A 24,611-nucleotide genomic window follows, 5' to 3' on the forward strand; every position below is an offset into this window, starting at 1 on the left:
GAAGTTCACCGTTCCCTCTTTCCACAAAGCATTTCAGTGTTTTCTGACCTCACTCAAGACAGAAACACTTCAACCACCTTCCTTGGCCTTACCATCAAGTCCCTTTGAAATGGTTTATATATTATTAAAAGCCACCATGGCTCATTAGCAATGAACAAAGATGATTGCTCAGGCTTGCTGGCACTTTGTAACGTCTCCAGGGCTTCCTGCTTCTCCATCCTCAGCTGCTGCACAAGTCAAAATGATCAATGCTTTCTGTTCCCTTCACTAATAAGCTTTTGCTTCCTTGGGTGCTCACTTTTTCTCCTTTCATTCACTTCTTTTGTGCTTCAAAGGAGGTGTGTGGGGGGGGGGGGAGGGTGGGAAAGGTGAGATTGTTTCCCTGCCACTGTAAACGTGCTGCACCTCAATTCCTAAATGCATTAAGGCACAGAACAAATTGCTTCTTTTAAACTGCTCCAGCGTAACAGTAAACCCAAAATGTCAGCTCATAAAGCAGTTTGAGCTGTTCATTGTAGCCTGACACCTCAGGGAGGGTGTTCTGTCTGGGCTGGTGAGTACTTAACATCCTTTCTGATGGTGCAACCAGGAGGTAGGTTCTGGGATGAATGTCTGCCTGAGGATAGTTCTCAGTCTGTTGAATTCATGGTCTAGCTCTTAAGGGATGAAGGCTGAAGGTCACTGCAAAAAAAATTCTAGATCACCACGAGGTGATCTTCATTGCCCTTCCCTGGACACATTCCAGTATGTCAACATCTCTCTGGAACTGAGGAACCCAGAACTGGACACCAGTGTGGACTCACCAGTGTTGAGTATGTTATTCTCCCCCTGTACTCAACACTGCTCAGGCCACACCTTGAGTGCTGTGTCCAGTTCTGGGCTCCTGAATTGCAGAGAGATGTTGAGGTGCTGGAAGGTGTTTGGAGAAGGGCAGCAAAGCTGGGGAGGGGCCTGGAGCAGAGCCCTGTGAGGAGAGGCTGAGGGAGCTGGGGGGGTGCAGCCTGCAGCAGAGGAGGCTCAGGGCTGACCTCATTGCTGTCTGCTTCTACCTGCAGGGAGGCTGTGGCCAGGTGGGGCTGGGCTCTGCTGCCAGGCAAGCAGCAACAGAACAAGGGGACACAGTCTCAAGCTGTGCCAGGGCAGGTCTGGGCTGGATGTTGTTAGGAAGTTGTTGTCAGAGAGAGTGATTGGCATTGGAATGGGCTGCCCAGGGAGGTGGTGGAGTCTCTGTGCCTGGAGGTGTTGAATAAAAACTGGATGAGGCACTTGGTGCCATGGTCTAGGTAACTGGCCAGGGCTGGGTGCTAGGCTGGACTGGATGATGTTGGAGGTCTCTTCCAACCTGGTTGATTCTATGATTCCACTTACCCACACAGCCAGGCTGCCTGGTGTACTGTGAACAGGCAGCAAAGCTCTTGGGTCCACGGTCTTGCAGTCTGAGGACACAGACATGATGAGGTTTGTAGGTTGAAATAATACCACTGAACAATTAAATACCCATTCAGCTACAGGACAAAAGCTTTTTCTTTACTGCCCAGGGCTTATCTGGTTGGTTTGGGTTTGTTTCTTTTCCAACAGCAATAAAAGATATTACTTCTCCCTACAAACATCATCTTGCTTCTGCCAGTGTGATTTTGACTTTCTTTAGAGATGGCTGAAATAAAACAGAACATGTTTTCACATGGTGGAAACACTGAGGAGTCTGTTTCTGCCCAAAGAGCAGGCCTGGGGAGGTGGGATGAGGGGGTGGTGTCTTCCCTAGTACACATCTGTAACACTTCAAGGGTTGAATAAGCCCTGGCAGCATTGTGAGGTGTTGCTTTCTGAAATGCAGTCCAAAGCAAAGCTGTGGGCTCTTGGTGTGCTGGCTGAAGGGGTTTGTGCTGGCTTGCTGAATCTATCAGAGACTTACTGAATACAAGGAGACCTTAGGGTGGCCTTCTAGTGCTTAGGCTGCAGCAAAGAGTTGAGGCTGTTCAGTCTGGAGAAGAGGAGGCTGCAAGGGCCAGGGAGGTGATTCCCTCTACTCTGCTCTGCTGAGACCCCAGCTGGAGTCCTGCATCCAGCTCTGGAGCCCCTGGGACAAGAGGGCTGTGGAGATGCTGGAGAGTGTCCAGAGCAGGGCCAGGAGGATGCTGAGAGGCTGCAGCAGCTCTGCTGTGAGCACAGACTGAAAGAGTTGGGGCTTCAGCCTACCACAACACCTGGAAAGGCTTTCTTGTTCTTCTGCTTTTCTTCTGAGCGTGTTCTAATACTTGGGAAACAAATCAATCAGTTGAATCTTTCCTGCTTCCATAATCAATGTGTGACTCATGCCAGGAAAATGGTTGGTGTTACACGAGAGCTAATCATAGAATCAAGCAGGTTGGAAGAGACCTCCAAGCTCAGCCAGTCCAACCTAGCACCCAGCCCTGGCCAATCAACCAGACCATGGCACCAAGTGCCTCATCCAGTAAGTGCTTCAACACCTCCAGGGACAGCAATTCCAGCATCTAACATCCAGCCTAGACCTCCCCTGCCACAGCTTCAGACTGTGTCCCCTTGTTCTGTTGCTGCTTGCCTGGCAGCAGAGCCCAACCCCACCTGGCTACAGCCTCCCTTCAGGGAGCTGCAGACAGCAATGAGCTCTGCCCTGAGCCTCCTCTGCTGCAGGCTGCACACCCCCAGCTCCCTCAGCCTCTCCTCATAGAGCTGTGCTCCAGGCCCCTCACCAGCCTTGTTACCCTTCTCTGGACACCTTCCAGCACCTCAACATCTCTCTGCAATGGAGGAGCCCAGAACTGGACACAGCATTTCACTAGTGTATTACAGGAAAGCTCCTGTGACATAGAGGAGATGCAAGAAGCTGCTCTGCTGAGGATCTGGCCTCCTTTCTCCTCCTTTTCCCTTTTTCAACTACCACCCCCAACCTTTGTTCCCTTTTCTTTTTCTCTGCCAAGTTTTATTTGGGTGATTTCCAGAGCAGAACTCCTTGATCAAGCAGCACTGGTGCTGGAGCTGCCTCTGTGTGTTGCTACTTGTCAAAAAATGGGGAAGGCTAAAGACTCCAGGCATGTTTTGGGGGTAGAAGGGAGAAAAAAATGGAAATAGCTTCATATTTTTTGTATAGTCCTCTCCCCCTTGCTCCTCCTCATGCCTTAAGATCATTAAACTTGATGTCTCTTCAAATGAGCTGGAAGAACTTCAACCTGAAGCCCTTTTTTTCCTCTTGAGAGTCTCTCCCACATTGGTTATGTCTCTCCATGCTCTAGGCAAGTGAACAGGACTCTCCAGAGGTGATTGATGCCTTCTGATAGAAACATTCTTTCAGTTCAAATAACTTAAACACACAGAGAAAGAAAGGGGGAAGGGAGATTGATTATTTTATTTAACTGCTTTTACTCTTGCCCAAGAAATGAACCAGAGTTATCTGCATCACCACCTGGGCATGTTTTGCTCTCCTTTAGAGCCTAACATTTAACTGGCTTCCCTCCATACACTCAATCCTGATCCACCTTGCCCCTGGAAAGCAGCACTCCACAGAGCTCAGGTTGTCCTGCTCACTAAGCCATGCTCACCACTCCCTTAGAATCACAGAATCAGCCAGGTTGGAAGAGACCTCCAAGCTCAGCCAGTCCAACCTAGCACCCAGCCCCAGACAATCAACTAGACCATGGCACTAAGTGCCCCAGCCAGGCTTTAAGTCGTTTCCAACCCAACCCATTGTATGATTCTATGTTTCTGTGATTCTGTGATTCAATAATTCTATGATTATGATATTTCCAGGACATTCATCATGGGAGGTACCCTCAACAAGGATGGTCATCCATACCCGGAATCATAGAGTCACAGAAGCACAGAATTAACCAGGCTGGAAAAGATCTCTAGGATCATCAAGTCAAACTTATCACCTAACCCTTCTTATTAACTAACCCACGGCACTAAGAGCCTCATCCAGGCTTGGCTTCAACACCTCTAGCCACAGCAACTCCACCACCTCCCTGGGCAGCCCATTCCAATGCCAATCACTCTCTCTGACAACAACTTCCTCCTAACATCCACAACCTCCCCAGCCACAACTTGAGACTGTCTCCTTGTTCTGTTGCTGCTTGCCTGGGGTTGCCTTCTTGCAAATCTTTTATCATTTCCTATAATTTAGACTGGATTTGGCCCCTCATGCCCTGAGATCCTGATGCACTCCTTCGCTCTACCCTCAGGGTATCAGAGCCTCATTAGCATTAAACATCTTAGCTGCACATCCACCCCAAGCAGAGCCTGTTCTTTTGCAAGCCTGTGGTGACAAAGAAATCAAAGGGGAATACACCTTCGGGTGATAAAGACTTTTTCAAGCTGCAGCACCAGCACAGTCTACCCTCCCAGACCTTCTTTTGGTCAGCACTGGGGTTTTCGAATAGAATAGACTAGAACCAAGCAGGTTGGAAGAGAGCTCCAAGCTCAGCCAGCCCAACCTAGCACCCAGCCCTGCCCAATCAACCAGACCATGGCACTAAGTGCCTCAGCCAGTGTGTGGTGAATTTTGCACCTAGTGACCTCACCAAGGCAGAGTAGAGGCAGAGGAGAATTCCCTTGATCTGCTGGACACACTCTTCTTAATGCACTCCAGGATTTTCCATGCCTGGGTCTTGGGTTAGCTTGCGTGGGTGGGGGTAATAAAAAAAGGGGCCACAGGGAGAGTCTTGACAGAGCTGGCCTCCTAAAAGCAGTCAATCTTCATTAAACAAGCCCAGCATCTGGGAGATGAGCTAGGAAAGGAGCTGTCTCTGGGTAGCACCACATTTAACCCTTCAGCTGGCAGAGCAGCAGCTCAGAGATGATAGAATCGACCAGGTTGGAAGAGACCCCCAAGCTCAGCCAGTCCAAGCTAGCACCCAGCCCTGGCCAGTCAACCAGACCATGGCACTAAGTGCCTCAGCCAGGCTTGGCTTCAACACCTCCAGGCACAGAGACTCCACCACCTCCCTGGGCAGCCCATTCCAATGCCAGGCACTCTCTCTGCCAACAACTTCCTCCTAACACAGCCTCCCTTCAGGCAGCTGCAGGCAGCAATGAGCTCTGCCCTGAGCCTCCTCTGCTGCAGGCTGCACACCCCCAGCTCCCTCAGCCTCTCCTCACAGGGCTCTGCTCCAGGCCCCTCCCCAGCCTTGCTACCCTGCTCCAAACACCTTCCAGCACCTCAACATCTCTCTGCAATGGAGGAGCCCAGAACTGGACACAGCACTCCAGGGGTGGCCTGAGCAGTGCTGAGCACAGGGGCACAAGAACCTCCCTTGTCCTGCTGCCCACACTTGCTCCTGAGCCAGCCCAGGATGCCATTGGCTCTGCTGCCCACCTGGGCACTGCTGCCTCAGCTTCAGCTCCTCTCTGCCAGCACCCCCAGGGCCTTCTCTGCCTGGCTGCTCTCAGCCACTCTGTCCCCAGCCTGCAGTGCTGCTTGGGGTTGTTGTGGCCAAAGTGCAGAACCCTGTAGGAAGCAAATACTTGTCTGGATGCCTGGACCAGATACTGCAGCTCCTGTGGCTTCCTTCACTCTTTGCTCACAACATCTGCTGTCTTTGCATAAATATTTCACTGGCACCAGCTGCAGCTCTCTGGCAGAATGAGAGTCAGCAGGGTTGGCTCTCAGCTATCTTAGGTTTTCCCAGAGTCTGCAGGATTTTCAGTGTGTCCTCCAGAGAGAGGCTGGAGTTCTCATCTTCCCTTCCCAAGCTCTGGGCTTCCAAGAAAGAAGCAGCCTGAAATGCATGGAGAAGTGCATGGGCTGCTGAATTTCAGATGCTCCCTTTGGCCTTTTGTCTCTTATGGACAAGGTAAGTGGAAATGGAAGAGCTTTATTGTTGTCACAGTGTGAAGTGAGGAGATGAGAGATTAGGATGCTGATTCTCAGTCAGACTAGTGGAAAAAAAAGGTACTGTTGGAGGGGTAAGTGAGGTTTGTTCTTTGTCTTGTTATTGTCTCTGTGCTGGACTTTTATACTGTGACCTTCTGTTGAGTTCTTAGGTTTCCGTGTCCTACTTGTAGCAAAATATATCTGGAAAAGGATGAAAAAGAGGCAAATTTTGTGAAGTCCTCTAAAATATTCGTTGAGACTCTTGAATTGAAGAGGTGTGGTGGGAATGGGTGCACAGCTAGGGGTAGTATTCCTCCCTTCTCCTACATTGACCTCATTGCTGTCTACAACTACCTGCAGGGAGGCTGTAGCCAGATGGGGTTGGGCTCTGCTGCCAGGCAAGTAGCACCAGAACAAGGGGACACAGTCTCAAGCTGTGTCAGGGGAGGTCTAGGCTGGATGTTAGGAGGAAGTTGTTGTCAGGGAGAGTGATTGGCATTGGAATGGGCTGCCCAGGGAGGTGGTGGAGTCTCTGTGGCTGGAGTTGTTGAAGCAAAGCCTGGCTGGGGCATTTAGTGCCATGGTTTAGTTGCATGGGCATTTATTAGTGCCATGGGCTGGTTGATTGGGCAGGGCTGGGTGGTAGGTTGGGCTGGATGAGCTTGGAGCTCTCTTCCAACCTGGCTGATCCTATGATTCTATGATTAGATTTAATCCTGCACTCTAATATTTATGGGATAGATAAACCCTGGAGATGTAACTCTCGTGTGTAAGGGTGGCTCTAGTTATCTGAATTGATCACATTCTGTTGCCATAAGTCAGAACCAGAATCAGTTCATGGCTCTCAGCTGTGTTTGACTTGCAATTGGGATCCTGTTTGGTGGCTGTGATAATTAGGTAGTGCCAGGAGTGGGGGAAATGGAGCACAGCTGGAGGTGGGGAGAGTGAGAGTGGAGGTGAGGAGGAAGTTGTTGAGCAGGAGAGTGGTGAGAGGCTGGAATGGGTTGCCCAGGGAGGTGGTTGAGGCCCCATGGCTGGAGGTGTTTGAGGCCAGGCTGGCTGAGGCTGTGTGCAGCCTGCTCTAGGGTAGGGTGTCCCTGGGCATGGCAGGAGGGCTGGTACTAGACAATCCTTGTGGGCATGTTCCAGCACTTCAACATCTCTCTTGAATTGAGGAGCCCAGAACTGGACACAGCACTCCAGGGGTGGCCTGAGCAGTGCTGAGCACAGGGGCACAAGAACCTCCCTTGTCCTGCTGCCCACACTGCTCCTGAGCCAGCCCAGGATGCCATTGGCTCTGCTGCCCACCTGGGCACTGCTGCCTCAGCTTCAGCTCCTCTCTCCCAGCACCCCCAGGCCCCTCTCTGCCTGGCTGCTCTCAGCCACTCTGGCCCCAGCCTGTAGTGCTGCTTGGGGTTGTTGTGGCCAAAGTGTAGAACCCTGCCCTTGGCCTTGTTCAGTCTCATCCCCTTGGCTCCTGTGTGTAGGAGTGCAGTGTATCAGTGCATTTGGTGGCTGACTTGTAGCCCTCCTTGTCAAGGTAAATTTTCTGCTGCTCAATCACACTGAGTTACCCTTAGGTGCTCCCACAGGACTGTCTTGTTGCTGGTGTCGATGTGCAGGTGTGAAATCAAACTGCCAGGCTGGGTGAAAGGTGAGGATTTGCTCCTTCTGACAGACATCACAGGTGAATACAGCTGTGACAGGAATCTGCTGTGCTCTGGGGCTCTGTTTTGCTCCTGCAAAAATCAGTGCTGCTGAGCAGAGCTTACCCAATCTGGTTATGTGAGCACTTGGGCATCTTCCATTAGTGACACCTAGGCAGGCTGAGCACTGAAGGTTCCTCTTTGCTCACTTAGCAGAGTATCAGAGTGATGTGAGGATCAGTATGTGAGTTTCAGAGGTGCTCTTGGGATGCAGGGCCAGGAGGATGCTCAGAGGCTGCAGCAGCTCTGCTGTGAGCACAGACTGAAAGAGTTGGGGATGTGCAGGCTGGAGCAGAGGAGGCTCCCAGGGGACCTTCTTGTGGCCTTCTAGCATCTGAAGGGGGCTACAAAAAAGCTGGGGAGGGACTTTTGAGGCTGTGAGGGAGTGGCAGGCCTGGGGGCAATGGAGCAAAGCTGGAGGTGGGGAGAGTGAGAGTGGAGGTGAGGAGGAAGTTGCTGAGCAGGAGAGTGGTGAGAGGCTGGAATGGGTTGCCCAGGGAGGTGGTTGAGGCCCCATGGCTGGAGGTGTTTGAGGCCAGGCTGGCTGAGGCTGTGTGCAGCCTGCTCTGGGCATGGCAGGGGGGTTGGGACTGGCTACTCCTTGTGGACCCTTCCAACTCTGACTGATTCTATGATTTTGTGATGCACTAAAATGCTTCTCCTCTTCTTGCCTTGTGAACTGTAGGCTCTCTCACCACAAAAACATGATGATTGTTCAGTTAGGTCTTTGCTTGCCTGAAAGGTTCTTGTACAGTCCTACTGCCCACAGTTTTCCCTCTGTGGTCCCACTTCCATTTGTTCTTCCAGAATCATGACCCCATATGGAAACTGCTGTTTTGCAGACACAGCTTTTGCACTAAAGGAGCAAGGAACATCCTGCTAAAGCCATAAAATCTGCTTTTGTTAGCTATGGCAAGAAAAAAATCCTTCACTGACTCTTTGTTAACTTCATTAACATCTGCACTGGGGTTAGCACTGAAGTTCCTAATGGTCACAGAAAGAAAGAATCCCAGCATGGTGGGGTTGGGCTCTGCTGCCAGGCAAGCAGCATCAGAGGAAGGGGGGACAGTCTGAAGTTGTGCCAGGGCAGGTCTAGGCTGGATGTGAGGAGGAAGTTGTCAGAGAGAGTGATTGGCATTGGAATGGGCTGCCCAGGGAGGTGGTGGAGTCTCTGTGGCTGGAGGTGCTGAAGCCAAGCCTGGCTGGGGCACTTAGTGCCATGGGCTGGTTGACTGTTTAGGGCTGGGTCCTAGGTTGGGCTGGATGAGCTTGGAGGTCTCTTCCAGCCTGGTTGACTCTATGATTTATGGTATTTCATAACCCCTTAGCAGCTCCCAGAGCCATGCCATGGTTTCTTTAGTAGCCTAAGTCTAAGCAGAAAGCTTACAAGAAGAATGAGGATGATGAGGGGTCTGGAGGGCACTGCTTGATGAGGAGAGGCTGAGGGACCTGGGGCTGTTTAGTCTGGAGAAGAGAAGACTGAGAGGGGATTTAATCAATGTTTATCAGTATCTGAGGGCTGGGGGTCAGGAGGGGGGGTCAGGCTCTGCTCACTGCTCCCTGGGACAGGACAAGGAGCAATGGGTGTAAGCTGCAGCACAGGAGGTTCCAGCTCAACACAAGGGGGAACTTCTTGACTGGAAGGGTCCCAGAGCACTGGCACAGGCTGCCCAGAGAGGTTGTGGAGTCTCCTTCTCTGGAGCCTTTCCAGGCCTGTCTGGATGTGTTCCTGTGTGATCTGTGCTAGATTGTGTGGTCCTGCTCTGGCAGGGAGTTGGACTGGATGATCTCCTTGGGTCCCTTCCAACCTCTAACATCCTGTGAGCCTGTGAACATGGCACAGGCTGTGTTTAGGTCCCTGCCTGCTGAAAGCATCTCCACTCCCCTGTGACCTGGCAGAGGCTGCAAGTGGTTGATTTGGTTCATTTGCTCCAAACAATGGCCGGAGAAGATGTGAGAGGTTAAAATGTTCAGCCTTACATTTTTGCTGGGTTTTGTTCTGCTTCCCTTTCCTCTCTTGGATAGGATCCAGGGAGGGGCCACAAAAATGATCAGAGGGCTGCAGCACCAGTCAATCATAGAATCAGTCATAGAATCAAGCAGGTTGGAAGAGACCTCCAAGATCATCCAGTCCAACCTAGCACCCAGCCTATGAGGACAGGCTGAGAGAGGTGGGTCTGGAGAAGAGAAAGCTTTGGGGAGACCTTACAGTGGCATTCCAGTACCTGGGAGGGACCTACAGGAAATCTGGGTAGGGACTTTTTGTAGTCACCTGTGGTGACAGGACGAGGAGCAATGGTTTGAAACTGGAGCAGGAGAGATTTAGATTGGACATTAGGAAGGAGTTCTTTACTTTGAGGGTGATGAGACACTGGAACAGGTTGCCCAGAGAAGTTGTGGACACTTCATCTCTGGAAGTGTTTAAGGCCAGACTGAGTGAGGCTTTGAGCAACCTGGACTAGGGAGAGGTGTCTGTGGCAGTAGGGTTGGAACTAGATGGTCTTTAAGGGCTCTTCCAACTTGAGCTGTTCTGTCATTATGATTGGATGATTCAAGAGCCAGGCTTGGCTTCAACACCTCCAGCCACAGAGACTCCACCACCTCCCTGGGCAGCCCATTCCAATGCCAATCACTCTCTCTGACAACAACTTCCTAACAACATCCAGCCTAGACCTCCCCTGCCACAACTTGAGGCTGTGTCCCCTTCTTCTGTTGCTGCTTGCCTGGCAGCAGAGCCCAACCCCACCTGGCTACAGCCTCCCTGCAGGCAGCTGCAGGCAGCAATGAGCTCTGCCCTGAGCCTCCTCTGCTGCAGGCTGCACACCCCCAGCTCCCTCAGCCTCTCCTCACAGGGCTGTGCTCCAGGCCCCTCACCACCTTCCTTGCCCTTCTCTGGACACATTCCAGAACCTCCATCCAGTGCCTGGCTGAGGCACTTAGTGCCATGGTCTGGTTGACTGGGCAGGGCTGGGAGCTAGGTTAGACTGGCTGAGCTTGGAGGTCTCTTCCAGCCTGGTTGATTATCACAGTATCACAGTATCACCAAGGCTGGAAGAGACCTCACAGATCATCAAGTCCAAACCTTTACCACAGAGCTCAAGGCTATGAGCTGCTGAAACCTGGATGTCTGCTGGTTTCAGTCAGGATGTGCCAGGCTGTGGGTGCTGAACTGAGTATAAATTTGAGGGCAAACACAGCTCACAACCCCATCCCACAGGGGCTGGCTTCTTGGGGACTCACTTCCCAGCCCCTCTCCAGGGTATATGTGAGGGCAGGAAGATGTAGGACCCTTGAGCAACCTGTTCCAGTATGAGATGTCCCTGTCTATGGCAGGGGGTTGGAACTGGATGAGCTTTGAGATCCCTTCCAACCTAAACCATTCTGTGATTCTATGATTCTATGCATCTGTCTCCTCTCCCACCAACTCTTCTTCTAATGCAGCTTAGCAAGACCCCCAACATAACCAATGTCTTGGGTGAGAGATGCTCTTCTCTGCCCCTTGATTGAGTTTCTTATCAGCTCCCAGACATCCAAAGTGGTTCCTCAAGCCAGCAGAGATGATGAGATGATCTTTCAAAACGCTGCTCTCTGAGAAATGAAGATGACTCTGTGACAGAGCATTAGCTCAGGAGTTTAGATGTTGTAAAGGGGAAGGTGAAAGAGTGTTCAGTGGCTGCTTTCTGAAAGGGTCATTTTCATTTATTTGCTTTAAAATTACTTCATTTTGAAGCATTTTCTCAGACAAGAGAATTTGCTGCATGAGGCCTGGAGCAGAGCCCTGTGAGGAGAGGCTGAGGGAGCTGGGGGTGTGCAGCCTGCAGCAGAGGAGGCTCAGGGCAGAGCTCATTGCTGTCTGCAGCTGCCTGCAGGGAGGCTGTAGCCAGGTGGGGTTGGGCTCTGCTGCCAAGCAAGCAGCACCAGAGCAAGGGGACACAGTCTGAAGCTGTGCCAGGGCAGATCTAGGCTGGATGTTGTTAGGAAGTTGTTGTCAGAGAGAGTGATTGGCATTGGAATGGGCTGCCCAGGGAGGTGGTGGAGTCTCTGTGGCTGGAGGTGTTGAAGCCAAGCCTGGCTGAGGCACTTAGTGCCATGGTCTGGTTGATTGGCCAGGGCTGGGTGCTAGGTTGGGCTGGCTGAACTTGAAGGTCTCTTCCAACCTGCTTGATTCTCTGATAAGTGCCATGTCCACACATCTCTCAAACACCTGTGTGCAGTGCCTCCACCATCTCCCTGGGCAGCCTCTTCCAATGCCTGACCACTCTTGTAGGAAAGCATTTTTTTCCCCAAATACCCAACCTAAACCTCCCCTGGCTCAATTTCAGGCCATTTCTTCCCATTCTATCACCTGATGCTGGGGAAAAGAGACCAACCTCCACCTAACTATAACCTCTTTTCAGGTAATCATAGAATCAACCAGGTTGGAAAAGACCTCCAAGATCATCCAGTCCAACCTAGCACCCAGCCCTAACCAGTCAACTAGTCTCTTCCTTGCAGAGCTAAGGAACAGAGGCTGATTACTTCCCCACTCAGGCTGGAGATTAAGACCATTTCCCCATCTCTTGTAAAAGCTGTTTTCTCAGGCTGCTTTGCTCTATGAGGTCATTTTTGTCTGGCATGCTGAGCCAGATAGTATTACACTCCAGGAATGGATATGATTTGCAATTCAGTGCATTAGGGAGCAGGGTAATTGAGGAGCAGGGTGACCCTCTGCTTGCAATCCAGCAGCAATTTTGCCTGTCCCTCATTTGGAATAGAATAAAGTCATGTGCAGCTGTTGATTTCCAGCCATTGCCAGCTCAGGCCAAAACCTGCTCCAAATTAGCTTCATTTTGCCTCTCCTCTCCTCTCTTCTCCTCTCTTCTCCTCTCTTCTCCTCTCTTCTCCTCTCTTCTCCTCTCTTCTCCTCTCTTCTCCTCTCTTCTCCTCTCTTCTCCTCTCTTCTCCTCTCTTCTCCTCTCTTCTCCTCTCTTCTCCTCTCTTCTCCTCTCTTCTCCTCTCTTCTCCTCTCTTCTCCTCTCTTCTCCTCTCTTCTCCTCTCTTCTCCTCTCTTCTCCTCTCTTCTCCTCTCTTCTCCTCTCTTCTCCTCTCTTCTCCTCTCCTCTTTGTTAACTTCATTAACATCTGCACTGGGGTTAGCACTGAAGTTCCTAATGGTCACAGAAAGAAAGAATCCCAGCATGGTGGGGTTGGGCTCTTCTGCCAGGCAAGCAGCATCAGAGGAAGGGGGGACAGTCTGAAGTTGTGCCAGGGCAGGTCTAGGCTGGGTGTTGAATAAAAACTGGATGAGGCACTTAGTGACATGGTCTAGGTAACTGGCCAGGGCTGGGTGCTAGGTTGGACTGGATGATCTTGGAGGTCTCTTCCAACCTGGTTGATTCTGTGATTCTATGATTCTGAGACTGGGGAGGTTTAGATTGGACATTAGGAAAAAGTTTTTCATGGAGAGAGTGGTCAGGCACTGGCATGAGCTGCCCAGGGAGGTTTTTGATTCACCATCCCTGGATGTGTTTAAGGGTCGTTTGGATGGGTGCTTAGGGTGCACCTTGTAGAGCAGGGTTATAGGTTGGACTTGGTGATCCTGAAGGTCTTTTCCATCCTGGATGTTTCTGTGATTGTGTGATCTTGGAGGTCTCTTCCAGCCTGGTTGAGTCTATGGTTCTATGTAATCCTGTTGGCATTGTGTATGTGTGATTCAAAGTTTCCCTCCTCTGGTTTTCAGCAGGAGACCACAGTGTGCATCCAAAGGAAGCCAAAGATCTTTATTCCACCTCTGGAGAAATTGAGGTGCAGCAAAATGAGATGATTTGCCCAAGCTGAGACCAGTCAGGGAGGTGAAGATGGGCTCTGCTGTTCCTGTGCTTTCCCTCCATCCCTGTGCTAGGTACCAGTGAAGCAGGCACCAATCTGGCTGCAAAGCCTGTGGCTCTCATGACCCAGCAGATGAGCATAGAGTGGAGCTGGTGCTTTCTATCCTCTCCATAATGAAAGTCCACCCCACAATGAAGGTCAGTCTAACCTCTGCCCTATTTACCACAGTATCTCCTGGATTCTGTTCTTGAGCCTTTGCCTGTGGCTCTCAGAACCTGCAGGAGGTGGTGGAACAAGGTACATCTCCTTGTGATGGCACTGCAGCCTGGTCAGGCAGCTCCCCAGATCTCACATACACTTTCTTCACACTTGGTACAAGCACTCAGGTAATTTCCTAATGTATGTGGGCTCAGGAAAGCCACCACAAAGATCTATGGAGCTCTCCTATCCTCAGCATCCACATCTGCTGTGTGGCTCAGGAAAGCCACCACAGTCATCACCTGCCAAAGATCTCTGGAGCTCTCCTATCCTCAGCATCCACATCTGCTGTGTGGCTCAGGAAAGCCACCACAAAGATCTATGGAGCTCTCCTATCCTCAGCATCCACATCTGCTGTGTGGCTCAGGAAAGCCACCACAAAGATCTATGGAGCTCTCCTATCCTCAGCATCCACATCTGCTGTGTGGCTCAGGAAAGCCACCACAAACATCACCTGTCACAGAGCTATGGAGCTCTCCTATCCTCAGCATCCACATCTGCTGTGTGGCTCAGGAAAGCCACCACAGACATCATCTGCCACAGAGCTATGGAGCTCTCCTATCCTCAGCATCCACATCTGCTGTGTGGCTCAGGAAAGCCACCACAGTCATCACCTGCCAAAGATCTATGGAGCTCTCCTATCCTCAGCATCCACATCTGCTGTGTGGCTCAGGAAAGCCACCACAAAGATCTCTGGAGCTCTCCTATCATCAGCATCCACATCTGCTGTGTGGCTCAGGAAAGCCACCACAAAGATCTCTGGAGCTCTCCTATCATCAGCATCCACATCTGCTGTGTGGCTCAGGAAAGCCACCACAATCATCACCTGCCACAGATCTATGGAGCTCTCCTATCCTCAGCATCCACATCTGCTGTGTGGCTCAGGAAAGCCACCACAAAGATCTATGGAACTCTCCTATCCTCAGCATCCACATCTGCTGTGTGGCTCAGGAAAGCCACCACAGTCATCACCTGCCACAGATCTATGGAGCTCTCCTATCCTCAGCATCCACATCTGCTGTGTGGCTCAGGAAAGCCACCACAGTCATCACCTGCCAAAGATCTATGGAGCTCTCCTATCCTCAGCATCCACATCTGCTGTGTGGCTCAGGAAAGCCACCACAAAGATCTATGGAGCTCTCCTATCCTCAGCATCCACATCTGCTGTGTGGCTCAGGAAAGCCACCACAGTCATCACCTGCCACAGATCTATGGAGCTCTCCTATCCTCAGCATCCACATCTGCTCAGCCTTAGACATCTGCCTCTGTTAGTGACATTATTGCTTCTGGCAAGATCACATAATAGTTTTTCTGCTGGTTTTGCTTGAGAAGGGTTTAAATTTACTCCTAGAGTAGCTCCTCTGAGAGGCTGAGGACAAACAAGAGTAGCGAAGCAGCTGGCAGGGGGTTGGAACTGGATGATCCTTGAGGTCCCTTCCAACCTAAACCATTCTATGCAGGTGGTTCCAATTAACAACTCTCTCAGGTGCTGGTGGAGGAGGATGGGAGCTGAGCTGCAGCTGCTCTGGGTGTGGTCACTATAAAAGGGCCATTAACCCTCCTGCCAGGTTTGTGGAGGTGTTAAGCTCCTCTCTTGCAGAAGCTCTGGGTCACCTTGAGGCTTGGTGCAAGCTCATGGTGTGGAGGTGCTCTCCCAAGGCTTCATCCAGCAAGGAGCAGATGTCCTCTCTGCAAGGTCAGCTTTTCTCCATTGCTCTGTCCCTCTTTGCCTAGCTTTTGGTGGTCTTTCTTGAGAGACAAGTTGAGGGAAGTGAGCCTCTCCCCTCCACACTGCTGAGACCCCAGCTGGAGTACTGCATCCAGTTCTGGAGTCCCCACTACAAGGGGGATGTGGATGTGGCTGGAATGTGTCCAGAGAAGGGCCATGAGGATGATCAGAGGGCTGGAGCTGCTCTGCTGTGAGGAGAGATTGAGGGAGTTGGGGCTGTTTAGTCTGGAGAGAAGAAGGCTCTGAGATGAACTTATTGTAGACTTTCACTATCTGAAGGGGGCCCCCAAAAAAGCTGGGGAGGGACTTTTGAGGCTGTCAGGGAGTGATAGGACTGGGGGGAATGGAGCAGAGCTGGAGGTGGGGAGATTCAGCCTGGAGGTTAAGAAGTTCCTCCCCATGAGCGTGGTGAGAAGCTGGAATGGGTTGCTCAGAGGGGTGTTGGAATTCCCTGGAGGTGTTTAAGGCCAGGCTGGATGAGGCTCTGGCCAGCCTGATCTAGTGAGGGGTTGGAACTAGATGATCCTCATGGCCCCTTCCAATTCTGACTGATTCTAAATAAGGAAGAGGTTTATTTCTGTCCAGAAATGTCCTTCAAACTCTGACTGCAACAGTACAAAGAACCTTTAAATAACTCTTTCATCAGGCATTGGAATGATCTTCTCAGGGAAGTGCTCCAGTTGCCATGCCTGGAGCATTCCAAACATTGGAATACTGCTCCCTGTAGTGTTGGCTTGACAGTTGAACTTGATGATCTTGGAGCTCTTTTCCAGCCTTAATGCTTTTATTATTTCATTAAATGAGTGATCAAATTGATGCCCCCAACAGCTAAATCCATCTCAGGTATCATTAGGTGTTGGTCTGGTTTCACAGACTGTCAGGGGCTGGGAGGGACCTTCAGTCCAACTCCCCTGCCAGAGCACATCACACAGGAACATGGCAGGACTGGATGATCTAAGAGGTCACTTCCAACCTGGTTGATTCTATGATTCTACCATTCTATGTCCAGGCAGGTCTTGAATATCTCCAGAGAGGAGATTTCCCTTGAATCATGCTCAGCATGCAAAATTCAGGTGTTTGAGGCCAGGCTGGCTGAGGCTGTGTGCAGCCTGCTCTAGGGTAGAGTGTCCCTGGGCATGGCAGGGGGGTTGGAACTGGCTGCTCCTTGTGCTCCCTTCCAACCCTGACTGATTCTGTGATTCTAAGCCAGTGGAGATGAGCTTCAATAGCAAGCAATCAGCAGCAGAAGAAGGGGACACAGTCTCAAGCTGTGCCAGGGGAGATCTAGGCTGGATATTAGGAGGAAGTTGTTGGCAGAGAGAGTGATTGGCATTAAAATGGGCTGCCCAGGGAGATGGTGGAGTCCCCATCCCTGGAGGTGTTGAAGCCAAGCCTGGCTGAGGCACTTAGTGCCATGGGCTGGTTGGTTGGCCAGGGCTGGGTGTTAGGTTGGCCTGGATGAGCTTGGAGGTCTCTTATATCCTGGTTGATTCTGTGATTGTTTAGGGCTGGGTGCTAGGTTGGACTGGCTGAGCTTAGGGGTCCCTCCCAACCTGCTTGATTCTATGATTGGGCAGGGCTGGGTGCTAGGTTGGACTGGCTGAGCTTGAAGGTCTCTTCCAACCTGCTTGATTCTATGATTGGGCAGGGCTGGGTGCTAGGTTGGACTGGCTGAGCTTGGAGGTCTCTTCCAACCTGCTTGATTCTATGATTTGTAGCTGGTTTGCTCCTCGTTTGCATCTCTGGCATGGCCCCAAGTGTCCTTATGCTGGAGAACTATTTCTACTGAATTCAGCAGACAGAAGATCGAGTAGACCTCCTTTCTGGAGGACTGTGCAGCTGTATGGAGATGTTAGGGTGCTTTAGGAAGCTGGGGTAAGCCAGCTGGAGAAGAGGAGGGGGAAAGTAAGGAAATGAAGATGTGAAGGACCTTCATGCCAGGAGGAGGAAGCGGTGGATAAACAGGTATGAAGGGAAGCGATCTGCAAAGGATGGTGGCAGAATGGGAAAGCTCAGCAAGGGAAAGGACTGGGAGCCTAATTTTGGACTAGGGGAAAACATTCTCCAGTAATTCTGGGGCTGAATTTATCAAATGAGGACATTTATCTTGGAGTGGGAGTGATAACAACCATCCTGGGAGCCATAAATCCTCGAAGCACTGAGTGGGACCTTAGCATCTTCAGTCACAGTATCATCATCATCAGGGTTGGAAGAGACCTCACAGATCATCAAGTCCAACCCTTTACCACTGAGCTCAAGGCTAGCCTCGAGGTATCACATCCAGGCTCTCAAGCCCACCAAGGCACAAGGACATGAGAAACAAGGGCTGACTTTTCAAGGCAGAGGTGGTCTGGGATCAGAAAACACTGCTTTTATCTGATGAATGATGTGCTAGTGCCAAGATGCTGTGCTAACTATTAAGCCTGAAGCCTAGCAAATGGAAAGCCTTTCCTTTCCAGGAGGGCTGGCACTCGGGCAAGTGAGGATTGCACATGAATGATCCTCTTTGTTTGCCTTCCTTTGCTCTCCCTTGATTGCTTTAAAATATTGCTGATTGCTTGAGTAGCTGAAAAGCCTCTCTTGGAAACCTCCCAAATATGCTTCAGGTGAGGTTGTTTTAATGACTTGCATTTGGCCTGGGTTTGGTATTTTTACACACCTCCCCTTTTAAAGGTGGTTTTGTTTGTTCTCTGACCATTAAAGAACCAGTTGTGGGGTTCTTAGGCTCATGGTCGTTGGCAGCAAGCAACAGAACAAGGGGACACAGTCTCAAGTTGTGCCAGGGCAGGTCTAGGCTGGATGTTAGGAAGTTCTTGACAGAGAGAGTGTTCCTGAGCCAGCCCAGGATGCCATTGGCTCTGCTGCCCACCTGGGCACTGCTGCCTCAGCTTCAGCTCCTCTCTGCCAGCACCCCCAGGGCCCTCTCTGCCTGGCTGCTCTCAGCCACTCTGGCCCCAGCCTGTAGTGCTGCCTGGAGTTGTTGTGGCCGAAGTGCAGAACCCTGCCCTTGGCCTTGTTCAATCTCATCCCCTTGGCCTCTGCCCACCCATCCAGCCTGTCCAGGTCCCTCTGCAGGGCTCTCCTACCTTCCAACAGCTCCACAGCTGCTCCTAGCTTGCTGTCATCTGCAAACTTACTGCTGCTGGACTCAATTCCTTGGTCCAGATCTTCAAAAGAGGCATTGACCAGGACTGTGCCCAGCACTGATCTCTGGGGCACACCACTGGTGACAGCTGCCAACTAGATGTGGCACCAATCACCACCAGTATCTGGGCCCAGCCCTCCAGCCAGTTCTTGACCCAGCACAGAGTGAATCTGCCCAAGCCAGCAGCTGCCAGCTGTGCCAGGAGCTTGTTGTGGCAGGCAGTGTCAAAGGCTTTGCTGCAGCCCAGGTAGACTCCATCCACAGCCTGCCCCACGCTCACCAGGCAGGGAACCTGATGATAAAAGGAGATCAGGTTGGTCAGGCAGGACCTGCCCTTCCTCAACCCATGCTGGCTGGGCTAGCATCCAATACAATGTGTGGGCATGGCACTTTGGGACATGGGTTTGCAGGCATTGTGGTGTTGGGTTGACAGCTGCACTTGAAGTCTCTTCCAACCTCTTTGATTCTGACTTGGTGCCTGTAATGGAGAGGTAATCAATTGCTGTGAGATGGCTCATTTCCAAAATCAGTGTTGTTTGTAATGCTGACATTCAGAGCTCTTGCCAGCCCCAACCACTAAGTCTAATAATAATAATGATGGGTTCTTTGTATGGTCATGGAAACATTACAGATGATCATAGAATCCCTTCCAGGATCTGCAGGGAGCCTACAAAAAAAGCTGGGGAGGGACTTTTGAGGTGCTCAGGGAGTGCTAGGACTGAGGGGAATGGAGCAAAGCTGGAGATGGGGAGTAAGTGAGAGTGGAGGTAAGGAGGAAGTTGTTGAGCATGAGAGTGGTGAGTGGCTGGAATGGGTTGCCCAGGGAGGTGGTTGAGGCTCCATGGCTGGAGGTGTTTAAGGCCAGGCTGGATGAAGCTGTGTGCAGCCTGCTCTAGGGTAGGGTGTCCCTGGGCATGGCAGGGGGGTTGGCACTGGCTGCTCCTTGTGGTATCTTCCCACCCTGACTGCTATGATTAAAATCAAGCAGGTTAGAAGAGCTCTCCAAGCTCATCCAATCCAACCTAGCACCCAGCCCTGTCCAGTCTCCAGGCTGCAGAGCCCCAACTCTCATAGCCTGTCCTCATGGCTGAAGGCAATGGTGAATTACAAGAGACTGTAAGTACTTACTCACTAAATATTATCTCCCTACTCACAGGGTTAGCTACAGCTTCAGTCAGTACCCAAATGCTGTCAGGGAATTCTGTTACTGCCTTGCTGGCCACTGAGGCTTCTGATTCTTCCTGGGCTTCTGGGGAAAGGAGGCAGACAATCACTCATGTGGTCCTCTGGATGATCTGTGTATCTCCAGGACTTCCCACCTTGGCAGGAGGCTTTCAGGTGCAGGCAGGATGTCTTGCAATGTGCAGTCTTAGCATGATGTCATGCAGGCTGATCACATGGAGGCATTTGGAGTCTGTTCCTGATAAGCTCGAGGCAGTGGAGTTTCCAGGCAAACAATAAGGCAGTATCTTGCCTTACTTGTATTTCTCTGCCAGAAACAGAGAGCAATAGCAGCAGGCAACATCAAGCATGGATACAACAGCAGAGCACATTGTTTACCTGTGTCTTTCCTTTTATCAATGTGCCCAAGACTAATGGGCCTTTGGACACAGAATAGCCAAGCTTGACCATATTAGGTGAAGCCACAGGCTTGCTTTACCCAAACTTGGGAAAAGCATGGGCCTTGCACAAGGCAGGCACAGCTAAGTGTGTGCACCTTGTTTAGCACAGGATGTAAACAGGTCTGGGCAGGCCACAGTCCTTAGACTCAGTGGATCCAGGTTCTTTATCCTCTTTCCCACAGTTGCTTCTCCCCAAAACAGAAGGAAGGAGAGCTGAAAAACATGCCTGGGCAAGCCAGGACATGGATAAACCTATATCAGGCTATCAGGCTTACCATGAGAGTGCCCTGCCATGCCTTTGGATACCCTGCTCCAGCTGGCAATGCATTTGGGCTGGCTGGCACAAGGATTGCTTGATTGCCCCACTCTGGGATTGTGAATAGATTTAATTGCTAGAGAGAGATGAAGCTGCAATTAAGTCTATTCAGCCTGATAATGAGGCATTCAGGGATTTAAGAGTTTTGTAGGGTTCAATTAGATTTAGTTTTTCAAGCCTGAACCTTCTGGATTGCTCCTTTTGAAGTCAGCAGTCCACAGGCAAAGCTCTGCTTACAACCCAGGAGCAGTCCCAGAGAGAGCTTTGGGAGATGTTTTCAGGCAGGTATGGCCTGAGCTGGGTGGGGAAGTTGTGAGTGTGGATGGAGATGAAGCAGTTAATTCCTGGGATGCTTGGCTGGAGTGAGGAAATGTCAGCCTAACTGTTTTCCCTTAGGGGCTCAAGCTGGTGGGGAGGGATGGGGAGAGTTGCCCTGCACCTATCCTTTTAAACCTGGATTTAAAGATCTGGAAGCAGGAGCCCTTTGATAATTGGAGTGTCTTTTAGCAGCTGTTTGAGACTGGTCTTATTGATTCATGGGGCTGTGAAGATTCCATAGGCAGTAATAAAATGTGGAGCCCTGAGGACACTTTTGTACCTTCTGTTCACCCCCCACATCCCCTTTGGCTTAACATGCACCACCAGGATCAGGGTGGGGCTGGAAGTCATAGAATCAGCCAGGGTTGGAAGGGAGCACAAGGAGCAGCCAGTTCCAACCCCCCTGCCATGCCCAGGGACACCCTACCCTAGAGCAGGCTGCACACAGCCTCAGCCAGCCTGGCCTCAAACACCTCCAGCCATGGGGCCTCAACCACCTCCCTGGGCAACCCATTCCAGCCTCTCACCACTCTCCTGCTCAACAACTTCCTCCTCACCTCCAGCCTCACTCTCCCCACCTCCACCTTTGCTCCATTCCCCCCACTCCTGCCACTCCCTGACAGCCTCAAAAGTCCCTCCCCAGCTTTTTTGGAGCCCCCTTCAGATCCTGGCAGGCCACAAGAAGGTCCCCTGGGAGCCTCCTCTGCTGCAGCTTGCACAGCCCCAACTCTTTTAGTCTGTGCTCACAGCAGAGCTGCTGCAGCCTCTGAGCATCCTCCTGGCCCTGCTCTGGACACTCTCCAGCATCTCCACAGCCCTCTTGTCCCAGGGGCTCCAGAGCTGGATGCAGGACTCCAGCTGGGGTCTCACCAGAGCAGAGTAGAGGGAGAGAATCGCCTCCCTCCACCTGCTGGCCACAGGTCATTTACACTTTCAAGCCAGTGTGTTCCTCTTCACCTCGGTGGCTCTTGTCTTTCCCTCCTCCCTTGTGTCTTTGACCTTTTTGGTTAGTAGTTTATGGCCTGACCAGAGGATCCCTTGCTGTGGGCACAGCTAGGACCTGCTGCAGTGAGATCTGCTCTTCATCAGCTATGGAGTTACAGGATCACAAAATGGTTTGGGTTGAGAGGGACCTTTAAAGGTCATCTAGTCCCAGCCCCTTGCAGTGAGCAGGGGCATCCCCAGCTAGAGAAGGCTGTTCAGAGCCCCAGCAACATCACCTGGAATGTTTCCAGGCATAGGGCTTCCACCATCTCTGGGCAACCCAGGGCAGTGTCTCACCACCCTCAAAGCAAAATAAAAGCAGGGCTGTCGTGGGGTACAGCTTCTCTGGCTTTGCTTGGAGCAGGGGCTGGTTGAAACTGAGAGGTCCTTGTGCTCCCATGAGAGTGAGAGGTCAGATATGCTCCTCGATGGAGCTGATTCCCCTCCTGGTATCTGCTGACCTCCTATGGGATCTATCCCCTTCCCAGCCCTGCCAAATCAGTCTGCCCATCTGCCTCAGAGCTTTGTGCTCACCCCACCATCTCCATGCCAAGAAGGTGAGTATGTCCTTTTAGGGCTCATCCCAAGAAGTGGACCCCAAAGACAGCTGCATTGCCTCCACTGCCCCATGCCTCCACTTCTTTCTGCCTCTTGCTATCGATGCCAGTGTCCTCCATCCGAGACCCTGCCTTAGAAAGCTCTCTGCTGATGTGACATGAGACAGATGTCTTGACTCCTGCTCCCTCCTACCCTTCCAGCAGCAATGTTAGATACACAGTATGTGGCCATAACTAAGTTTTGCCCCCCATTTCTGGTGTCACCCACCTTCTCCAGGTGTTGAAAGCCAGCCTGGACTCTTTAGCCTCCTAGAAACAGGGACCTTTTTCTCTTCCTCCCAGTTCTTTCCTCAAGCCAGCCTCTTTCTTCCTTTACAAACATTCCAGTTATTGTTATTATGTGCCTACAAGGTAAAAAGGGGAGTTATTTTCCCCTCCCATCCTTTTCTCCCCCCCTTCTTCACTCCCACATTCCTTTCAAAAGCATGTGGGGTGGCATCTCCTCTCCCAGTCACACTCCACCACCTCAGCCCCAGCTGCTGGCCTGTGCAGAAGGAGTTGGGAGCGAGCTGGAGGTGGGGGATGCCTGGAGCAGCTCCTCCTCCTGCTTCCTAACTTCTTCCAAGCCTGCAAGGAGTTTTGCTGCAGCCCAGCTGACACAACCACTGCCTCCTGGGGCTGCTCAAGCCTCTGGCCCATGGGGAGAAGCCAACGCGCAGCAGCTCTGCCCAGGTGAGCAGCACTGTCCGCCTGTCCCTGGCTGTCTGTCCAAGCATCAGGTTTCCTATGCTCTGCTGTGGGTTGGTTTTGTCTGCTCTCCCCATTCTTGGGTTGCAGTTGAATGGAGTGAGAGGGGGCTGAGGGTGATGAGGAGGATGAGGAGGCAGCAGCTTCTACCTGAGCCATAAATTGCATCCAACTTCCCTGTGCGTGGCACAAGTGAACCCCTGGCTGCTGTCTGAGAGGTGCTGGAGGTGTCCCTAAGCCTGCCTGAAAGCTGAATTTTTGGGTGTTTTTGCCCTTCCTGTGATGGGAGGTGGCTCAGGGACCCCAGCTGGTCTCAGATGTGGGATCTGCAGAAGTGTTATCAGGGGCAGCACATGAGGGAGTGTTTTTGGGGGGGGGGGGGGGTGTGTTTGGAGGCTTTCTGGATGGAAATTAGTTTCTTTTCACTCAGCATTGCAGTGAGCAGAATCTGGCCCCACAAAACTTCCCACCAGTGGATTAAGGAGCCAGAGTTGCCTTCTAATATTGTTCAGTTGGATTGTGTGAGTTGGTGTTTAAGGCCAGGCTGGATGAGGCTGTGGGCAGGAGGTGAGGAGGAAGTTGTTGAGCAGGAGAGTGGTGAGAGGCTGGCATGGGTTGCCCAGGGAGGTGGTTGAGGCCCCATGGCTGGAGGTGTTTGAGGCCAGGCTGGCTGAGGCTGTGTGCAGCCAGCTCTAGGGTAGGGTGTCCCTGGGCATGGCAGGGGGTTGGCACTGGCTGCTCCTTGTGCTCCCTTCCAGCCCTGACTGATTCTAGGATCAGTTGACCAATTCCCACATCCCCCTCTGTAGATGAATCACAGAATCAGTCAGGGTTGGAAGGGACCACAAGGATCATCCAGTCCCAACCCCCCTGCCATGCCCAGGGACACCCTACCCTAGAGCAGGCTGCACACAGCCTCAGCCAGCCTGGCCTCAAACACCTCCAGCCATGGGGCCTCAACCACCTCCCTGGGCAACCCATTCCAGCCTCTCACCACTCTCCTGCTCAACAACTTCCTCCTCACCTCCAGCCTCACTCTCCCCACCTCCACCTTTGCTCCATTCCCCCCACTCCTGCCACTCCCTGACAGCCTCAAAAGTCCCTCCCCAGCTTTTTTGGAGCCCCCTTCAGATCCTGGCAGGCCACAAGAAGGTCACCTGGGAGCCTCCTCTGCTGCAGCCTGCACAGCCCCAACTCTTTCAGTCTGTGCTCACAGCAGAGCTGCTGCAGCCTCTCAGCATCCTCCTGGCCCTGCTCTGGACACTCTCCAGCATCTCCACAGCCCTCTTGTCCCAGGGGCTCCAGAGCTGGATGCAGGACTCCAGCTGGGGTCTCAGCAGAGCACAGCAGAGGGGGAGAAGATGCTGAAATGTTGTCTTGCCAGGAACAGTGGTGATTAACAATTTTGTTTGGCTGCTCTTCATCACAGCCCTCAAATAATGTCACTTTCTGCTTGCAACCCAGAATTACAGGGAAGCTCTTTTCTTCTGGGGAGAAAAGAAAATCAGCCACCAGGCAGATGATTCATGAGGTGTCTGAACAGGCTTTGTGGTGCTGAGAAAGAGTTTGCTTTGTAGGATGGAGTCTGCAGAAG

General features: G+C 51.7%; 1 protein-coding gene across 1 annotated transcript in view; it reads left to right on the top strand.

Moving 5' to 3' along the window:
- Positions 1-5,681: 5,681 nt before the first annotated feature.
- The window catches only part of LOC135174979 (collagen alpha-1(VII) chain-like), a 139,461-nt gene continuing 120,531 nt past the window's right edge, over positions 5,682-24,611 (top strand). The window contains exon 1 of the mRNA XM_064142749.1: positions 5,682-5,807. The gene's annotated coding sequence lies outside the window, so the exon portion shown is untranslated. The remainder of the gene's footprint in view (positions 5,808-24,611) is intronic.

Source organism: Pogoniulus pusillus, chromosome 4 (genome assembly GCF_015220805.1).
Source record: "Pogoniulus pusillus isolate bPogPus1 chromosome 4, bPogPus1.pri, whole genome shotgun sequence".
NCBI classification, from domain to species: Eukaryota; Metazoa; Chordata; class Aves; order Piciformes; family Lybiidae; genus Pogoniulus; species Pogoniulus pusillus.